Raw genomic sequence first — 20610 nt, 5'->3', positions numbered from 1 at the left:
TGGAAACGAAAGTAACTCAGCCATCTGGGGACCTGGTACTTCATGAAAGGTCTGGTGGTTAGATTTTGCTAAGTAAAGAGGAGAAGGAGTAACATGGCCTCTCATGAGAAGGCACAGTTCACTGAAGGAGACAGACACCTATTTGGAGGAGGAAAATCGAAAGAATAAAGATGAAAAATGAAGCAACGGGTGGGTGGCTGGGTATTGAATACCTTCCCAAGGTTGCTTCAAAGCTTCTTTCCATGGCCAGCAATAGAGAGGCCTGGACAAAGGCTTTTATAGCTCCTTCCTCTGCCCATAGGGGCTTGCTTTATTAACCCTTCCTGTGGGGCTCTTCCTCTCTCCACTGTGCCTAGGACTCTGCCTTCTCATCCCTCTAAACACTTGGAGCTTTGTGGTGGCATGTTCTTGTCTGCTTTTCATTCCAAACTCTATGCTTGGACCCTTTGGGCTTTTAGACACATTATATATTGATGGATCTCCAAGTTTTACCCTTTATTTCTATCCCTCTATTGATTTTACCTAGACCAGCAAATTCCACAGGCATTGAACATCCAGTGTGTCAAAACTGTCATCTCAGACTTTTTATTGCTTACAAGCCAGAGCACTGACCTCTCCTCTTTTCCCCCCCTTTACCAAATAACCAACAAAAGTTGACAGACTCAGCACCAGATTTAGCTGGGTTCAGTGGCTCATGTCTGCAATCCTAGCTACTCAGGAGGCTGAGATCTGAAGATGCAGTTCAAAAGGTAGGAAAGTCTGTGAGACTCTAATCTCTAACCAACCACCAGAAAGCTGAAGTGGTGCTTTGGCTCAAGCATTATCCTTGAGAAAAAAAAGAAGCCTGAGTTCATGCTCTATGACCAACAAGAAGAACAAAGTCTGTAGATTCAAACTTTACTGGGCAATTCCCATTATGTAACCTAAATCACTGCCATATATTTCATCAGATTGGTGACAATCACATCTCAGCCGCACTTCTTTACCTTGGTTGGGTCATTTCAAATCCTTTCTCTATATTGTAGTCAAGCATGTGCCTTGTACATGCTAGGCAACAGTCTATGTCTTCTGGATTTTAGTTTTAGTTTTTTCCCTTGAGACAAGGTCAAACCTTGATCTGTGTCTAGTAGGACCCCAAACTCAAGATTCTTTTCCTGCTATCACCTTCCAAGTAGCTGGAATTATAGGTGTGTACCACCATGTTTAGCCTTAAAGAAATATTTTAAAAACACAATGTACTGGGTATCAGTTTAGTCTAAACTCCTTATTTTTACAGGAGGGGACTGGAAATTGTAGCAATTCAATGACCTATACAAGGTCACTTGGCGACTGACATCCCAATAAAGTAGAGATTAGAACCCTATCTTCTGACAGGCAGGCGTTCTTCCCACTGTATCCTGTCAGTTCGGGTTGAATGCACTTCATCTTACTCAGGTTATGTGGAGACCTGATTTATACTACAGAATTCTGGTTTTATTTATCTTTCCTGAGTGAACAGATAAGCTGGACTTTGAAAAAATATTAGGAAACAGTTGGTAATATAACTAGATTTGGTTTATAAGGACTTGAAGAGACTAGATGGAACACTCAAGAAGAAATCAGTATAACTGCTACTATAATTTCAGTGTGAACTTGGTTGCTTTGGGCACTGGATCAAGCTTTTATTTTCATGCATTATGCTATTTACTGTTTAGAGCCACTTAAATGTACAAGTGAGAAAACCAAGGAAGAAGAGGCTAAAGTTGATAAAGACAGACCCAGAATAGAGTCTATTCTGGTGACTCAGAAACCCCCATTTTGTAATGCACTATGCTTAACTGTCCTCCTCAAAAAAGGAATATATTATAGAATTCCCAAGATGGACTTATTAAAAGACCCTTGATTTTCTTTGCCCAACTTTTCAATCTCATAGGTGATGAAGTAGACACTGAACATTCTGGTTCATCTCCTTCTTGTATTATATATTTTTGCAGTTGTATCAGTTAGCTGGGTCTGTCTGATCACATTGATAGACACTCAGCACTCACCACTCTTGCCTGGTTTGAGGCACTCAATGCCTACTTGAATAATGTTTTCTCTGTACGATCCTCTTCCTCAGAACTCAATAGTTGGGTACAACGATCGATTTGATGACTAACCCACCTACCCACTGACTATACCCACTTCCTTCCTACTGTGTCCCAGGAGTGGTGAAACTGACATGAGGCGGGGGGGGGGGGGGGGATCATGTCAAGATGGAGGCAACAGAGGTGTATGAGAGTGCAGAAGACTTGCAAAGGAGGAAACCCCAAGCCCAGTGAGTATAGAATGATGCTGTCCCCATTTCAAATGATTCTCTGGCATTTAGGATGTGAAGCCAAAGCAAGGAAGCCTCAGAAGTTCCCTCTGAGAGCCACCAAAATAGTTTTCCATGTAGCTCAATGGGAGCATGAGTGGCATTTGGGGTGGAATATTTCCTCCTTGTGGTGGATGGTCCTATGAGTTGCAGGATGTTTGGCATTTTGCCCACCCCCTTAAATGCCAGAGCATCCTTCTGCCACCAAAGACTGAGCACATCAATAACCACCCTCAGTTTTCCATTCCACTATCCCTGGGAGAACACAACCTAATTCTGATGTGTTCTTGCTGCTAAGCCTCAGAAAACACAACTGCCCACTATGCACTTTTCTCCCAACCAATTCTGGTATCATCAAAAAAGAATGATTATTTCAACCTTGTGTGTATAGCCACTATTTAAATACAGCTTTTCATGTTATCAGTCAGATTTCATTTTAATTAAAATTATGATCTATCTGAGAACCATTATCACAGCTTTTCCCTTTCTCAATGTCTAATCAAAGGGATCTAAGAGTAAAAAGTGGGCTGTTTTAGAATTCATCTCCACTTGGCAAAAATCTTCAACTTCCTACTCGTATGGAAATGTCATCAACTACATAACATACAGCTATCAGACAACATGGACTGCTGCTTCTGTTGCTGAGACAAGTTTCACAAGCCAGAGTACAGTGGGTTAAAGGGAGATAGAGATATCTGATTGACAGGAGGTCACAATTCGCTGGCAGAAGAATAAAGAACTTGTCTCAATGGAAGATCGGAATTGAAAAGCTTAAAATATTCTTTTAAAAAAAGAAACATTGTTCTGACATCCAAAGAGGACAAATCAAATTGGTCTCCTCCCTCAGTCCCTGAAAAGGGAGGAAATGGTGGAGTAGTAAGTGCCAGTTCCATCCTTAATGAAGCTGGACGACCTTGGCTAAGTAACGACTTTGTGGAATCTTAGCTTTTCACTAGTTAAATGGTAGTGACAATAGTTTTTCCAAGCTCACAGCACCATAATAAGCATCCAGGAAGAAAAACACATGGGAAAACACCCTGAAATGTGTTATTACATAAATTAATCCTTATGAAAGATAATCTTCCTGGGGGAAGTTTTAGCATTCTTGAAAATGGCCATACTTGGTGATGGACAGCCCATGAATTCACTCAGAGTTACCTCTTGGAAATACTCTTTAGGAAGTTTCTTTGCAAAGGAAAAGTAATCACACTCTAATGCAAAAACAGGCACTGTAAGTGAAACAGTATAGATCAATATGACCCATTAAGAGAATACTTTGGATTCTAAAAGCATGGCAGGAGTAGGGGTAAGCCAGCAGGGACAGGGTGCTGAACAGGAAGCAGGTGTCTGCATCTCTTAGATCCCAGGATGTGCTCCTGGCTGAGGTCTGTGAAGCATGAAGAACAGACAACAGCTGGGAACTCAGGAAGGGAGTGAATCAAGCTGCAGTTATTCATGCTTCCGGAAAGATACAGCCCGGATGGCAACAAGTGACAGTTACATGAAAGCAGAAATTACATTCCTTAATGATTTTCTCCATCGTGACTTCAGCAAACAGGCTTTTTTTCACCCACCAGTCCCATTTCTGGAATTAACTTGTGCATCAAGGTGGCATGGGTTTTCTCTCCAGATTTTCCTGTCATAAAACCCTGCTCCTACTGAAAGAAGAGTTTAGAAACATCAGCCCCCTAAACTCAGCTGTTCTCTCAATTTCTACTTCCTGCCTTCTCCAACACTCCTACTGCTACTAACCAACAAATTGCACTGTTGCAATAGCCCCTGGCAGCCAGTGATGTATGAGGAAGGCTACTGAGGTTCCTAGTGTTTCTGATGGCAAAAGGATGCTATGGCATGTAGGAAGGGAGCCAAGATGCTAGATATCTTGCAACTCATAGGATGCCTCTCACATAGAACAAAGTCCTTTTCCTCAAAGCTATCAGAGGTAAGTACGACCTAGTCTTACTTCTTAGACACTATCTACAATCCATCCAACCTAGACAACTTGCTGTCCAGGCTTAAGTGTTTTCAGCAGCTTATAATAGACCTGCTCCAATCTCCTTGTTCAGGTCAGAACATAATGATGTTGGCATAAGGGTGTTTAACGATGTAGAGAAAAACATATCAAATAGAATGCAATTGGAATAAACCAGAAAGTAATTGTTGATTTGACTTGTGTATGTGTTTAAATAGATTTCAGTAGAGTATGATGTGGCCTTGAGCTGAGAGTTACCAGTTCAACAAAGCCAGATTTAACATGTTATGCTGGAGTATGAAGCTGTAGGTTGAGTAGGTATGAGGTCCCTCCTGTGCCACTAACACAGTTAATGCCTAAGACAATTTCACTGTTTGTCTCCACACACACACACACACACACACACCTATCTGGCCCTTGCTTTCAAGATGATGAAAAAAAGGAGGAACAATGGTCTGGCCAAAAATGGACAAAGGCCATGAGCGGCCTACTTGCTGTAAACACTGTGCCTGTTGTGCACCCAAGGACAAGACCATTAAGAAATTTGTCTTTCTGAACATGCGGCCACCAGGGACATTTCTGAAGCGAGTGTTTTCAATGCTTATGCTTCCCAAGTTCTACATAATGCTCCATCATTGTGTGAGTTGTGCCATTCACAGCAGGTAGGTCAGGAACGGACCTCCTGAAGCTTGTAAAGACCCAATACCTCCAACCCAATTTAGACCTGCTGGGACTGCTCCACAATCTCCACCAAAACCTGTGTAAGAAGCTAAATACTTAAGGACTGAAGAAAAGGTATCTTCTGGTAGAAAATAAAGACAATGGAAATTATACTTTAAAATGTCCAACCTTCTGTCCAACAAGTCTGTCTACACTTGATATTTGGGAACATTCACTCTTCAGTGTTCTTCATTGATTCTTTTCACCAAAGAAGTTTGAGAAGAGGAAACACAACAGCTCTTTGCACATGTCAAGAGAAATATACACATATGTACAAAGAGTCTGGTTTCCTTCAGCTTCAAGTAAGATCACATATTCCTTAGCAAACACTTCTCTGTTTGATTTGTAGTCAGCTTGCTTACACAGCAAGCTTAATTTATTTGATTATATTCATTCCCTTTCGCCATCTTCCTTCCAACACAGCAATTCCAAGTAGTGGGAGAATCCATCCTATTTCCTTATGCAAAGAGTACTCCAGTTTTATGTTGCATTTCTTGGGAATTACTTTTTCTTTTCCAATAATAAGAAAAAGCATACCTTATGTGTAACAATGTAGTTATCCAATGTTTAAACTATTGTGAATGTTCTTAAGTCATGTGATATGATAGTAATATGCTTACAAGAGCAGATTTCTACCTTTCACAGGATAGGAGTTCTGAAAGGTTCCCTTTGTAAGCTACCTTCTACCTCCAAAAAAAAATGGTCAACTCTCCTTTGTAAGAACATAGTGTCCTGTTTGTTGATTTTCATTTAGCTTGGTAAAATTGACCCCTGTGCTTCCAACTAGGTCTCAAAGGCCTGGTGAGAGAGTGGGAGCTGGCATTTGTGCTGATTTATTCTCGTTGAGAAAATGGCAGGGAAGTTTGTTCTAACCCAGGCAATCTTTCTGCTTTCATAAGCCTATGAAGATACTAAAAATGAAGCATCAGAACAAACAGAAGCTGATGATGGCAATAGAAGAAAATGAGGCTGATTAGACAATCTCACATGGCAAAAGTAGTATTCAAATTTTGGTTGTTTTGGTTTTAGGTTCTGCTTTCTTCCCTTCTTTCTGGATAATGAGGGTTTCTGCACGTGTTTTTTTGTTTGTTTGTTTGTTTTGTTTTTTTTTACAGTAGCAAATGCTCAAATCAAGAGTTTAATTTTATTACTTTTGCTATCCTAAGGTTTCTTTTGTTCTCTATTCTGGAGTTGCAGTTTGTTTTTCAAGTAGCCCTGAATCTAAAGTCCACTCTCTTGTAACTTCATTTGAAAAGAAAATGTAAGTAAATACTATTCATAGTTACCATATGAGAAACATGCCATCCATGAGTTTAGAAATACTCTTAGATAACAGTGCTCTGCTTTTATCCACAGTTTTGCTTTCTATAGTTTTAGATACCCACAGGCAACTGCAGCCCCAAATTATTAAATGACAAATCCAGAAATAAATAATTTGTTAAGTTTTAAAGTGCATGTCACTATGGATCGTGAGACGGAATCTTTAACTTTCTTTACTTAGTCAGTAGCTATCACAGTTTTCAGATAGACTGTGGTAGTACTGCTGTGTTTGTGTTCAAGTAACCCTCATTTTACCTAATCAGATCTCCAAAGGCTATTATTGATGCTGGCAATTCAGATTTGCCAGAAATGCTATCAAGCACATCTCTGAAGTGAAAAGAAGACAGAAAGTACAGTAGGTACTTTCACACACACACACACACACACACACACACACACACACACACACACACGAGAAAGCATTTTAACAGTACTTTCACATCAGTATATTGCCATAAATTTGTTAGTTATTGCTGCTAATCTTATATTGAGCCTAGTTTACAAATTAAATTTATGTAAAAAATACCCAGAGATTATTATTATGTATTGTCTCTTGTTTTAGACATTATCTAAGGTTCTTGGAACATATCCTTAATGGGTGAGGGGGAAACACTGACAACAACTTTACATCACTGAATTATTAGTAGCCTTAATGTGCAAAGCAGATAGGTATATATTGTATATTATCTTTTAAATGTAATAAGCTATCTGGATAAAATGCCATTGGATTTTGAAAAACCCAGAGGGCCTACATATGTTTTTTCATGGTCCATTTTAAGGAGGATACATTTGATTAATACACTTTCTTGCCAGGAAAATGGAAGTTTGACCTTTGCCAGAGATTTGTGTGTGTTTCCCAAGTCCATCTAAAAATGAAAGGACATATTAAGCAGTAGAAAACTTTCTCAAATTCCCTTGGGACTCTGGTAAGCTGCATCCCAGGAATCACTCAATCCCACAGAGGTTGAGTTTTCACTTCAATTTCCTTTTCTTTTGAAGGCACTCAGAATCTGGCTCTAATCCCTACTCAAGTATCACTTAGAAGAGATGTGAATATTGATGGCAACCTGGTCCATTTTCTTTCTTCACAGATCAACATGGAGGGATCATGGTGAATACAGATTTCAGGTCTACTTTCTCAGTCTCTGATGCCCCTAGGCTATAGAACATAGCTGAATTGGAAAAATTCATATAACCAGGCTGACTGGACTTCATTATTAATTTATCTTTACTTAACTTCTGCTGGGCCCTTAGTGCTCCTAACAAAACTTGTGTTCTCATTCCTTTCCAGATGATAGATGTCTGCGATGAAATGTTTTCTTCAATCTACTACAGATAAGCAGTTCTCACAGGAGAGCATCAAACCCCAAAGAGCTGTAGGAAATGTGTGTGTATATGTGCATGGGCAAGTGCGTGCTTGCTTCTGGCTACTGAGGTTGTGGGTCACTAATTACATTTGGTGAGTAGGGAATAATAATGCTAACACAAGCAATCCCAGGTAATGCACTATCTTGGGAACTACCCAGAACTCCACTATGGCAAAGAAATCAACAAGAATCTAGTCTAGAAGCCTAAGAAAAACAAGTTTCTGTGACAGCATTGATAATACTGGCCCAGTATTGTCACATGGACCCAGAGAAGAAGTGACAGACAGAGGTACAGTTTTCCCTAATTCGTCACCCCATCCAGGCAGTTCCAGAGGACAAATGGGTAGCATCTGGGATAAGCAAATCTGAGTGAGAACAGATAGATGAAGATGGAATGAAAGCTTATACTCACTGACATACTTTTTCAGATTTCCAAACCATAGGGGAATATGATGAGTATTAATTAAAATCCATTCATTCACAAAATATATATCAAGTACTTAATGTGTACCAAGCTTCATTTACTGGGAATATATATGTATATATATATATCCAGAAACAATATGATGAGTATTAATTAAAATCCATTATATATATATACACATAGTACTTAATATGTACCAATCTTTGTTTTATTCATTGGGAATATATATACATCCAGAAACAAAAGAGATAGAATCCCTGCCTTCTTGGAACTTAACAATCCAGTTAAGTAGAGAAAACTATACAAACAAGTACCATCTGTACAGCATGACAGGGCGTTGGAAGGTGGTTTTGAAATCTTACACAGGAGAACTAGGGAGATCCTTATGGAAAAGGTGCTATTTGACTAAAAGGTCTGAATGTGTAGGAGGACTGAGCCACAGCACATCCAGATGTAAGTATAAATTGCAAAGGCTTCAATCCAGGAGGAGACAGTGAATGAAAGAAGATTAGGTAAGGACAAAAAAACACCAAATGGGGTAGCCAGGCCAGAGTGAGAACCCTGCTTGTACAATGTTTTGCATTCAAGGACGATTAAATACACAGACAGCTCTATGAGAAGGAATATAGGTAAAAAAAAATAATGATCACAGTGCAGTATAAAGAGACAATTCTTGATGTGCTATTCCCTAGAACCCAAGCAGATTTGGCAAGCAGACTATGGAGCCATGGAGGCCACAGCCAGGGGATGTCTAGCTATTGTTTATCCAACTTCCTTTCACAGTGAACACACAGGGCAAGCAACAAAGCCCAGAGAAGCTCTGGAGAGAATCGCTCCACCTTCTCCTGAACTCGTGGGCTGCTGCTATTACCAGCACTACCATCTAGGTTGGTGTTAAATTAGCCAATTTAACAACATCAACACAAAGCCCCACACAAATGTAGCTTCCAATGGCATATTCATTTTTATTAATTGGCTAATTGAACAGTGTCTTAGAACTCTAAAAAAAGCAGCTATTGGTGAACAGGCAAGCATGCTGCACCTTCTTTCACTTTCTTGGCATTGCTTGCCTCTCATCTCAGACTGAATTCTTTTGTGACTGCAGAAACTTTAGGGGCAGGTTTTACTCGGTCCTTGTATCTGATTTCTAACAGTATTGTCTAGTGGCTTATTCCTCAGCAGCTCTATCCTACCTAGTTATTCTGCAGAGGCTCAGGGGAAGGTGTAAGGCAGCTGCAGATAGCCCCACATCTCTTTCCAAATGCAGCAGGCAGAGCTCTACAGAGAAGGAACAAGTGTAGACTACAGGCACAAGTGTAAACCAAAGAAGATTTGGCACACGTATCTAGTGGCTACACTGCCCTTTACACAGAAGCTGGGACCCATGGAGATGTGGACTTCAGCCTTTCAGCTTGGCACTCAAAGGTAGTGCTCAGCAGTCAGAGTCTACCCTCACATCCGCAGCCACCATGTGGCTGTACAGTACATGCCAGAAAGATTTCAGAAGTGCCATATACATATACAGGGACGACTGGGCTGCTTCCTACTAGTAATCCTACCTATTCAGGAAGCTAAGATCTGAAGATTATGGTTTGAAGTCATCCCAGGCAGTAAAGTCCTTAAGGCTTATCTCAAGCAAAAAGCTGGAAGGTGGAGCTGTGACTCAAGTGGTAGTGCTCTAGCTTGAGAGAAAAAGCCAATCAAGAGCACAAGACCCTGAGCTTGAGCCCCAGTGCTTATGTACTGACATAAGCACACAAATAAACAAAAATATTATAGAATAAATACAGGATTACTGTTTATACTAAGTCAGATCATTTACTGTAAAGCAGATGAACAGCACTGGAGAAACAGTATCTGCTAAAGTGATCCACAAGTTTTGTCCTAAATCGCTTGTGGTAACTGATAGGGATAAAGGGTCTAGATGGGCCTTTTCTTTCTGATTTTTTTTAGGAGATTCTGCTGAACCTTTTGGTGTTCATAATTTTTCTTATCTGCTTCTGCCCATAGCCGCCAACACAGACCCTTGCCACAGCTGATCAGAATTCCATTAACTGTATTATTATTACTACATAATCCCTAGCCTGACCCTAAGAAACACTGCTGTGGAAAACGCAGACCCTCTAATGCACACTCAAGACTGCCAGGGACAAACCTCCATCTTGGTGCTGTTTCAAAAGTTCAAGTACCACAAAAACAACAGAAACTAAGGAGGTGATATGATCAGTGTCTGCTTTGAGTCTACAGGTGGCGGCTGTGGCATCCAAAGAATAAGGTAAGGAAGGAGTCCCAGTTGATCAAAGGCATGCTTCAATGACACAGCCACTTAACTGGCTACTAGTCCCACAGGGTGGGGATGGATTTTTGTCATTAGGTAAAAGCCCTCTTCAAGAGAAGACAGGAGTTGGTGAATTAGCCAGTACCAAGGGCCGTTCTATTGGGTCCACAGATGACCACATAGCCATTATACTTCTCTGTTCCTATTACTCAAAAACAACAGGGACAGCATGGCATGATACCTCTGAGAAAAAGCTTCACAGACCAGGACTGACTTTCTTGGGGAGCTAGGACTAGAACTATAAGATCATGTATTTCAATTACTTGTTGCTCCACAGCTTGCGCCACTGAAGAGCAGACAGGTGAATGCTATGTTTCCCTAATGCCTCTCAGGATTAAATGCTCATGAAGAACTAGGCAATGCTCAAGGCACTGACCACTGGGCATGCTATGACAGAAATCCTTGCCTCAATGGACCCCACATACCAAAAAAGGATGTGATGACTGATGCACAGTAAAATAAACAAAGGAGGACAGTGTCAGAAGTGCCCCCCCCCCAAAAAAAAGAGACAAGAAAAAGAAAAAAGAAAACAAGGATGTATGTTCACTGATGTGCATACATTAATCAAACTGCAGCACTCAGGTCCAGGATGATGAGGAGATAGACCTGAAAACAGCCCTCAAGGCTCTGCCGAAGCTTCAGGCCCTTCAAGGAGCCTTTCCTGATGATTTTAACCCCATTACCTCTTTCTTGAATGAAATTCCAGAACTATTCTATACATAGTCTCACTTTGCCTTTATTCTGCCTATTCACTGCGTTAAGACTACTGATTTTGCAAGTGCACCTCCCCCTCCCACACAGTTGCTTGTCCCTACAGACAATATGTCCATCCACCATCCATCTTACTGTCTGAGATACCTTTCTTTTTGGTTACCTCTGGGGCTTAAGCTCAGGGACCCTGTGCTTGCTCATGCTGTCACTCTACCACCCGAGTTACATTTTCAGCCTGACTTTTCACTGGTTCATTGGAGATGTAATCAAGCTCATGAAGTCTTCTGCTTGGTTCTTCAGATCTTAGCCTCCTTTAGGATTTTAGGTGTGAGCCACTGAGTTGGCTTCTTGATTTATCATATTACACACAAAGGGGGATACCTAGGCTCTGGATACATACAGAGTCATGAAGAATGGAAAGAGGAACAGACACCTGGCAGGGGATTGCTATATGAACGCATTGTTTGCGTAGCATTCATAGATGCAATACTTGCTATGCGACACACATTGTACCAAAGACAGGACACACTGGGGCTAGTAAAGTGACAGACATGTCAACAGATAATTCTATGCAAATACCTATGCCAGAGTCCTGAGGTGATGAAGGACTAGAAGGAAACTGCAGAGCTAGCAGAGAGAGAGACAAGCTTGAGGTCAGCACAACTGGGTCTGTTACCTCCTGGGGCCTCTGTTCAAGAACAGGGCTGGATGGGGAAGTGGGACAAGGCTAGCAGGATGAGGGATATGGATCATGGACTAAGAATGCTTATTTTGAAGGCAAAGGAATGCCTGAGAAGTTTGAAGGAGGGGGCTGGCACGAATGATGTCACAAGCAATATATACTTTAGAACAGTTTCCCTTGTCCAAGGCAGTCAGATCAGAAGGGTGCTGAGGACAGTAGCAGGAACACTAGCGCCTCACTGAGGAAGAAGAGACTGCAAACCCATGGATTCCTGCCAGGGAGACTGAAGAAGAGGAGGATACGCCCAGAGGCAGGTCAAACAGCACCCCAAGTAGAGCAAATTAGGAGCGACAGTTTTCAATCCTAGATAATTTTTACCAGCAAAGCTTCTTTGTGTATACAAGCTGGTGTTGCCTCCCCCACCCCCCACAAGTCCTTGTTTAGGAGGCAAAGTAGCTCCTCAGACTGACAGTCTGGGTGCCCCATGGCATGAGTTATGGGAATATTCTCCTCTCCTCTCTCTCTCCCTCTCCCCCCCCTCTAGATAAGGTACAGCTCTCCAAGGGAGATGCAGGCAGATATAAATCAGTACCCTAAGCAACAGAGATAAATGTCATAACTCCAGCCCTTGTCCATAAATACATGGCTGCGGGAACAACCTTAAACAGCCCACTGTGCCCAGAAGAGGCAGGATTTAGTGGGCTTCGTTACTTGCTCATGTGCTGAAAAGCATTTTTAGGAGGGTGTTAAATAGGCACATTACGCAAGCTCATGGACCCAAAATAAATAAGGCAACCTCCTTCTGTGGACGGTGCCCACACACACATACACAGAGTCTATGTGGGCCCTACTCAACCAGAAAGGAGAGAAGAGATTTTACAGAGCTACCAGAGACCGCTCTGGAGAGCTATGGCCTTCAAAACAGTGCCAGCAGTGGTAGGAAGAGGTCAGAGGAGATTCTCCATGGCTTGTCCCTCTGCAGAGTCTAAAACTAGAACTGGACCAAGGGACATGCTGCCTGTTCTCCCATCCAGCCTCATGGCACGTCCTAAAGATCTGTAATTCCTTCTTTCCTCTTTCCTCTTTTTCTTTCTTTTTTTTTTGGGGGGGGGAGGCTGAGCAAGCACTCTACTTTAGCCAAGCCTCTATGCAGCCTTTTGTGTATTAGTTTATTTTTCAAGGAAGGTCTTCATTTTTCCTTGGGGTCACCTACAGATTGTGACCCTCCTCCTTAGGCCTCCCAAGTGGCTGGGAATCCCGTATATACCTCCATTGCCTGAACCTGAAGTTTTAGCCAGGCTGGCCTTGAACTCATTCTTCTTACCTCCATCTCTTGAGTAGCTTGGAATTAAGAGGTGTGGGCCATTGCCCCTGACCTAAGACTTGTGTTTTGAGGTGTGAACAGAGGGACACTCCTTGGTAAAACATCCGTTAGAGCTAATGATGTGTTCTCTATGGCCCCTGCTCTTTAGGTCCATGCCATCAGTTTTTTGGTTTTTTTTTTCCATACCAAGTTCTGCTCCTAAACAAAGAAAGAGCTCATCTCTCCAAATCAGTGAAGCTCTCCAGCTCCCTGGAGAGGGATATATTAAGTATCAATCATGCATATTATTTTACAATATAATTACTTTGGCAATTAATCCTCAAGAAATATTGCTCTCCAGATCCTAACTTCTGCCAACACAAACACAAAGATCTGTTAGAGTGGTCACATGGAAGAAGACTGAGCTTTCAGGAGGAAAGCAAAGCTGAAGACTTAGGAGAGTAAAGGAACAGATGGTCTCTCCCGAGTCTGTCATCCAAGCTTTAGGAGACCAATAGAGTCGTGTTTAATCATAGAGAAGGATGATCAAGCAGAAACAGAGAAGGCAATCACCATTATACCTGAGCAGGTAACACTAAAAGCTCTAACCCTGTCAGGAGACAGTTGGGAGAACTGAAGATTTACTCTTCCTCAGATGAGACCTGCAGTGTGGCATCTCTATACAACCGCAAAGCTAGCTTCCGGAAGGGGCTGGCTTTTCAGCTTCACCTCTAGAACCATGAACACTCAATAAATACTGCTACGGAAGAGGGAGGAAGGAAAGGAAGCAGGCGTCCCTGGCTCATTTCCCTGTGGGGTACTCACCTAATAATTTTAAACAAGGTACTGTTATTTGGTCCAGGCTGGTCTGGACTTCTGAGTTCTTCCTGACTCTGCTTCCCAAACATGGGAATTAGAAGTGTGTGTGTGCCACCAAACCTGGCTAAATCCAGAGCTTCACACATGCTTCCTACTCTATGACTGAATTCCATTTCCTGACATAATTTTTTTTTGGGCAAAAGTCATTACTATTTCCCAAATATAAGTGCTACTCAGTCCAAATCTACAAATTGCTTCCCAACTATCTGCTAATAAAATTCCTACCTACTGAGGAGGATCCAGGCAGGAAAGTCTGTGAGACTCTGATCTCTAATCACTAGAAAACTGGAAGTGGAGTGGTGGCTCAAAGTGGTAGAACACTAGCCTTGCTCTGAGTTCATAGCTTCCCTCACTGCCCAATCCCCCTACACAAGGTAAGTAGATACATTTACCTTTTTTTTTTTTTTTGGCAGTACTAGGATTTGAACTGAGGGCTTACTATTTGCTAAGCTAGAATTGTACCACTTGATCCATGCCCCCAACCTGGCACTGGGTATTTTTAGAATAGGGTCTCACTTCCAGAGAAGAATGTGCCTGAGCCACAGTTCACCTGCTCTAGGCCTCTTGTTAGGGCACATAAATAGCATTCTTCTTTAGAAATCCCAGCCTCCTATGTGGTTTGGGATGATGGGATGACCTATGAACACTACTGTGTTCAGCTATGTGTTGAGAAGGGATCTTGTGAACTTTTTAGCCCAGGCTGACCTTGATCCACAATCCTCTTCTCATTCTCAGCCTCCCAATAGCTCAGATTGAAGGCATAAACCACCAGTGTTTAGGTGACTATTTAAATTTTGTTTCCTTCTCCCTCTCCTTCCCTTTAGTGGAGGAGGAACAGTGAAAAGGCTAAGATAAGAGTAGCAGCAGGAGACACCAGAGAAGGAAGTGATAATTGCCAAATTGGATAAGCAGCCACTGAATAAATGAAAATTAACAAGACTTGTTTCCCAATAGCTTCAAATCGAAGTGCAAAAAATTCACAGATGGAATAGATAAGGGGATTTTTTTTTCATTTTTTCAAAAGCACTTTCCCTTTTCACTTGACATTTCCTTACCACCCAATTAGTATCGTGACAATAAATTAACTAAGGGGCAGATAAAAGTGTTAAAGGAGATTAAATGACTCATAAACACCTTGAGCGGAAAGACTGGCTCAGTCCATATACTTGTATAGGAGTATAGCTTAGTGATAGAGGCTATCAAGCATGCATGAAGCTGTGGGTTTCATTTCCTGTGAAGGAAGGAAGGAAGGAAGGAAGGAAGGAAGGAAGGAAGGAAGGAAGGAAGGAAGGAAGGAAGGAAGAGAGGACTAATTTTGGTTTCTATACAGATGACAGGAAACAATAACCAGGATAAATGAAGACGTAAGAAATGAAAGCTCAGAAGACTGGAAGAGGGCTTCTTATAGGAGAAGTGGATGTAGGTGGTGTATGCTTGGAGGTGGGAAAGGGCACCCAGCCCAAGGCTTCTGCTCCTATTAGCAGTCCTTGGTAGCTAACACCTCACTCTAGGTGCATTCTTTTCTATTAACCATTTGCTATTCTTCTATGTACTACAGTTACCCATCTTAGGAAAAATGGTCAAGTGTCTGTCAACAAAGAAATGATGTTTTATAGGCATCTACATAAGTAAAAAATGTTCTACCTAATTACTGGCCTCAAAATATTGGTTATCTGACACTTTCAATTTTGATAAGCAACGTCAGGAAAAAAAAATCTACTTTGTTGTAAACTGTCAGGTCGAAAATGAGTTACTAGCACAGAAAGCCAGAGTAAACAGCTATAAAATATACAGAGCTGCTTTCCTTGGTGGCTGACAGCTCTGTTCACTACTCTCTAGAGGCTGGTATGGCCATGGGGCCTGAAAAAAATGCAAGAAAGCTAAGAGTTCTTAATTGTCTGCCTAAAGCTAATAGTTTCTCAGAGAAGTTTGCTCAGTCCTGTTCCCAAGTTGGCCCCATTAGCTTGCACTCTGTGTAACTGCTGCCTGCCCTTTGGAAAAAAGTGATGAACTCTACTTACGTGCGGTCTTCATTCCTGGAGGAAGAATAGACTCTCTGGAGAGTTTTAGAAATGTATGCTGGTGCCAAAAATATAACTAGAGAAGAAAACTCTAGAATGTAAAAGATTATGAAATAGGAATCAAGACCAAAGGCTTCTAAGCAGTAAACTTGTAGGTAAGCATATCTAACATATATATATATATATATATATAATAATGTCCTTGTTCTCTAATTTATTTTTACCTAAGAAATAAACTAATTCAAACAGGAAAGGGAAGGGGGGGAAAGCAAGATGATTGGGAAGGGATTGGAGAAGGGAAATGGGGACAAAAACACGAGAGGGTGTAAGAAGTAATGCACCTACTACCTGACGAATGTAACTGTAACCCCTTTATACATTATCCCAACAATAAAAAAAAGAGATAACTTAATTCAACAGTGATGTTCACTGGACACTATATTGAAAATATACTACTATACTGAACAATACTACTGCTGGGGGAGAGGGTTAGGAGGAAAAAAAAAAAACACTGGGACCAAATAAGTGAAGAGGTGACACTGTTCAAAAAGAAATGTACTCCTTACCTGACTTATATAACTGTAACTCTCCTCCCCCCATACTACCTTTATGTTAGGAAGAAATATTAAAAAAAAAGTGGTGTAAGGAAATTTCTCTGAGCTAACAAAATGCCTTAATGTGACTTCATAAATTTGTCTATTAGAAACATAGTGTGGGGGCCGGGAGTTTGGCCTAGTGGTTAAAGTACTTGCCTAGCATGCATGAAGACCCGGGTTCGGTTCCTCGGTACCACATACATAGAAAAAAGCCGGAAGTGGTGCTGAGGCTCAAGTGGTAGAGCTGCTCTAGCCTTGAGAAAGTCCAAGGACAGGGCTCAGGCCCTGAGCTCAAGCCCAGGACTGGCAAAAAAAAAAAAAAAAAAAAAAAAAAAAGAAACATAGTGTGTGTGTGTGCGTGTGTGTGTGCGCGTGTGTGTATGCGTGTGTGTGTGTGTGTGTGTGTATCTTAAAAAGTAAGTCATATGTGGGGGGTCATGCCTGGTACCCAGTACTTGGGAGTACTTGGGAACTATCCTAGGCAAAATAAACCAACAAAACACAAAACCTCAGTAGGTAAAATTTCCACTTATTTGGCACATGATTATCCAGTACATACCTACAAAGAACTGTTAAGCCCATGTGGGACAGACACAACAGGAGCAAGCAACACATGGGGAGTTGAGAGTTCTCTGGAGGTCTATATTAATAAGTAAGGTAGGAGAACTCTGGGGAGCTCCTGGGAAAGATACAGTGGAGGAAAGGCTATCATTCACTACAAGTTAGCAGAATACAGGGAGAAAAGTGGTATTTAAACTGAGAACCAAACCGGGTGCTGGTGCCTGTAATCCTAGCTACTCAAGAGGCTGAGATCTGAGTGGCTCAAAGCCAGCGTTGGCAGTAAAGTCCCTCCCCCGCCCCCCACCACACACACACAGTCCCTAAAAGAACAAACAGAGCCAAAGGATGAATAACAGCTTGTTCTTTCTCTATAGCCAGTGTGAATTTTCTAAACTACAGACCCATATAGGACCAGGAAAAGATTCTGTTCAGTACTTTTGCCTGATACAGCTTTGAGGGTACCTCTGCCTCTGGAATAGTGTAGATTACAGTTCACTTTTAGCACTTTTCTCTCTCTCTCTCTCTCTCTCTCTTTTTTTTTTTTTTTGCTAGTCCTGGGCTTGAGTTCAGGGCCTGAGCACTGTCCTTGGACTTTCTCAAGGCTAGAGCTCTACCACCTGAGCCTCAGCACCACTTCCAGCTTTTTTCTATGTATGTGGTACCAAGGAATCGAACCCGGGTCTTTGCGCATGCTAGGCAAGCACTCTACCACTAGGCCAAACTTCCGGCCACTTTTTTCTCTTTTAAATATAAGACAACACAATTTGCTGAGGCTCCCATAGTTAACTACTATCAGTGGAATCATTTGTCCTCTGTGACTGGTTTATTTCACTAAGCATAATGATCACATTTTCTTTTCCCATTCATCCCTACCTGAACAAGTAGGTTGTTTCCATATCTCTGTATCAATAGTGCTACAATAAACACAGGAGTGTTGATTGGAGAGGCCATGTCCTTTGGATATATGCATACTCTGACACAGAATAGTAAGATCATATAGTACAGTTCTACAGTTTTAATTTTTTTTTTTTTTTTTGCCAGTCCTGGGCTTGGACTCGGGGTCTGGGCACTGTCCTTGGGCTTTCTCAAGGCTAGCACTCTGCCGTTTGAGCCAAAGCGTCACTTCCGCCTTTTTCTGTGTGTGTGGTACTGAGGAATTGAACCTGGGTTTTCGTGCATGCTAGGCAAGCACTCTACCACTAGGCCCAAATCCCAGTGTACAGTTTTAAATTTTTTGGGAAATCTCCATACAGTTTCTATCGTATTTGTGCCACTTTACAACCTCTTGAATAGTTCACAAGTTCTTTCACACACTGTACAATGTTTACTATCTTTTGTTCTTGTACATGTCCTTCTGGGTAGCGGACTCATGGCCCCATTCTGCTGTATTTCACATAACCTGACTCAAGTCCCCAGAGGAGGAAGCATGCCTCACAGCTCACCAAGACATGCAATGATGACCAGCCTAGGATGCTTCAGGAAGAGCCATGCACCTCTGGTCTCTGCACAAGCTAAGGGCTAACTGGGACATGAGTAAGGGAACTGAAACCATCTGAAGACAGTGATTTGCTTTACATAGACAGGATGGAAGGAGAGTACATACAAAGGCTGGTTCCAAGACAGGCTGTAAAATGTTGAAGCCTGGGGTTCTCCTAGAACATAGCATTCTCACAAATAGGATTCAAATCAGGTATCAAGTTGTTGCTCAAAAGGACTACTTAGGATTTTGCCTGCATCCTACAAATGTGATGTCACAGGTTTAGAGGCACCTCACAGGAATGATTTACTGATCCTAAGGACATACCCTAATCACTTAGTATAGGATTGAGGTATCAAGTGCCCAAATATAAAACTGAGGAGTCCAAATACTGTTCTTTTAGCTAGGATGAATAGTACATAATTTTCAAACTTACAAGAAGAAATAAAAGTTATTATCTTCTATTCAGCATAAATGGGGGCCCCACCAAATAACAAGGGATAGAAAAAAAAAATCAAGTGATAGAGCACTAAACACAGCTGGCATTTGTGCTGACAAAGGCTGAGGGAAGCACCTTTTCCTCCTTAGGAGATTTAACCTGCACTTGGCCCGTGCTGGGGCCCAGTCCTGAATGGGGAGAGAGCTTGGAAGAAGGAGAAGGGGTTGGGTTTCCAAATACAAATGGCTTCTGCTCAAACAGGTACAGATATGACCTCTGAACTACTGAGCAATGGGTATGTTCTTCTAATTCAAAATTCCACATCCAGGCAGATGCTGCCATGAGATGTTTTCTGGGCCCCAAACAAAACAACAACAAAACAAATGCAGGCTATTGTTGTTGTTGTTTGTTCTTAAATGTTACTGGAAAAGTGATTTCATTTTGAATGTTGTTGTTTGTTCTTAAATGTTACTGGAAAAGTGACTTCATTTTGAATGCAATATAGTTAGGACTATAAACTTACTTTCTCACTGTGTATGCACATCTCATCTCCTTCTAAATACTAAGAGATTAAAACCCACTGCCTTTAAACTTGGCTCATTAAAGGCAATCTTCCAGCAAAGTATTGAACTTGAACTGCTTTTAAGTTTGATGCAAATAAAGGTCAAACTGTTTTACTTCTTAAGGGTTTGGAGGAAACAAGCTATCATGAGGGTACAAGAAAGGAAAAAGTGAATGGGTACCAATAATTTACCATTCAAAGTGATTTAAGAAATAAATGAAATAGGGTTTCATTTATTTGCCAGCTCCCTATCTTCTCATCTCTCTGCTTCTAGTCTTTATACTTGCATTGTTCATGTAAAATGAGTCAGGAAATGCAAAAGTTAAGGTTTTCATGGCAACTGTTAACAATCCCACAGTGTACATGGCAGTATTGGTAATTACTAATTGGGCTGTTGCTAAAGGTGAACCCTTATTATACCACATGTGTGAAGTGGGCAAACCAGAATCTAACGGAATTTTAAACTTACGTGTTTCTCAGCTCATATGTTTAAACCTATCGTCTTAAAGATGGGCCCCTATCAAAGAAAAATAAAACTCATATAAAGCCAATGGTAAATATAACAAATCTAGCAATCAAGGAGCTGAGCACCTGAAAGACCTAGAGTATTGAGAGATCCTGGTTCTGCATGAAGCACTGGGAGACAAGAACAAACAATGAACCTGAAACAAGTAGCCTGACTCTGAAATGGTGAGAAGACAGTTCAACACAGCCTTTCAACTTCTCTCTGGTGCCATTCCAGAAACAACTCAGGGTCCTCATCTCATCAGGGCCCTAATTGCTCTTCTGAGAACTGATCGATGGCATTAGCATTAGCCCTTGGCTAGCTCACCTTTGAGCTCAGGACACTCTGAAACTGAGTTCTGTCATCCAATTAGTGTTCATCCGATGAACTAAGGGAGG

General features: G+C 41.5%; 1 protein-coding gene and 1 pseudogene across 1 annotated transcript in view; one reads left to right on the top strand and one right to left on the bottom strand.

Moving 5' to 3' along the window:
• The window catches only part of Snd1 (staphylococcal nuclease and tudor domain containing 1), a 450499-nt gene that overhangs the window by 114043 nt on the left and 315846 nt on the right, over nt 1-20610 (bottom strand). The gene's annotated exons all lie outside the window — the stretch shown is intronic.
• LOC150063534 (small ribosomal subunit protein eS26 pseudogene) lies at nt 4736-5072 on the top strand (annotated as a pseudogene).

This window comes from Megascapheus bottae, chromosome 5 (assembly GCF_031878675.1).
Source record: "Megascapheus bottae isolate mThoBot1 chromosome 5, mThoBot2.hap1, whole genome shotgun sequence".
Lineage (NCBI taxonomy): Eukaryota > Metazoa > Chordata > Mammalia > Rodentia > Geomyidae > Megascapheus > Megascapheus bottae.
This window is presented reverse-complemented; position numbering and strand designations above follow the sequence as displayed.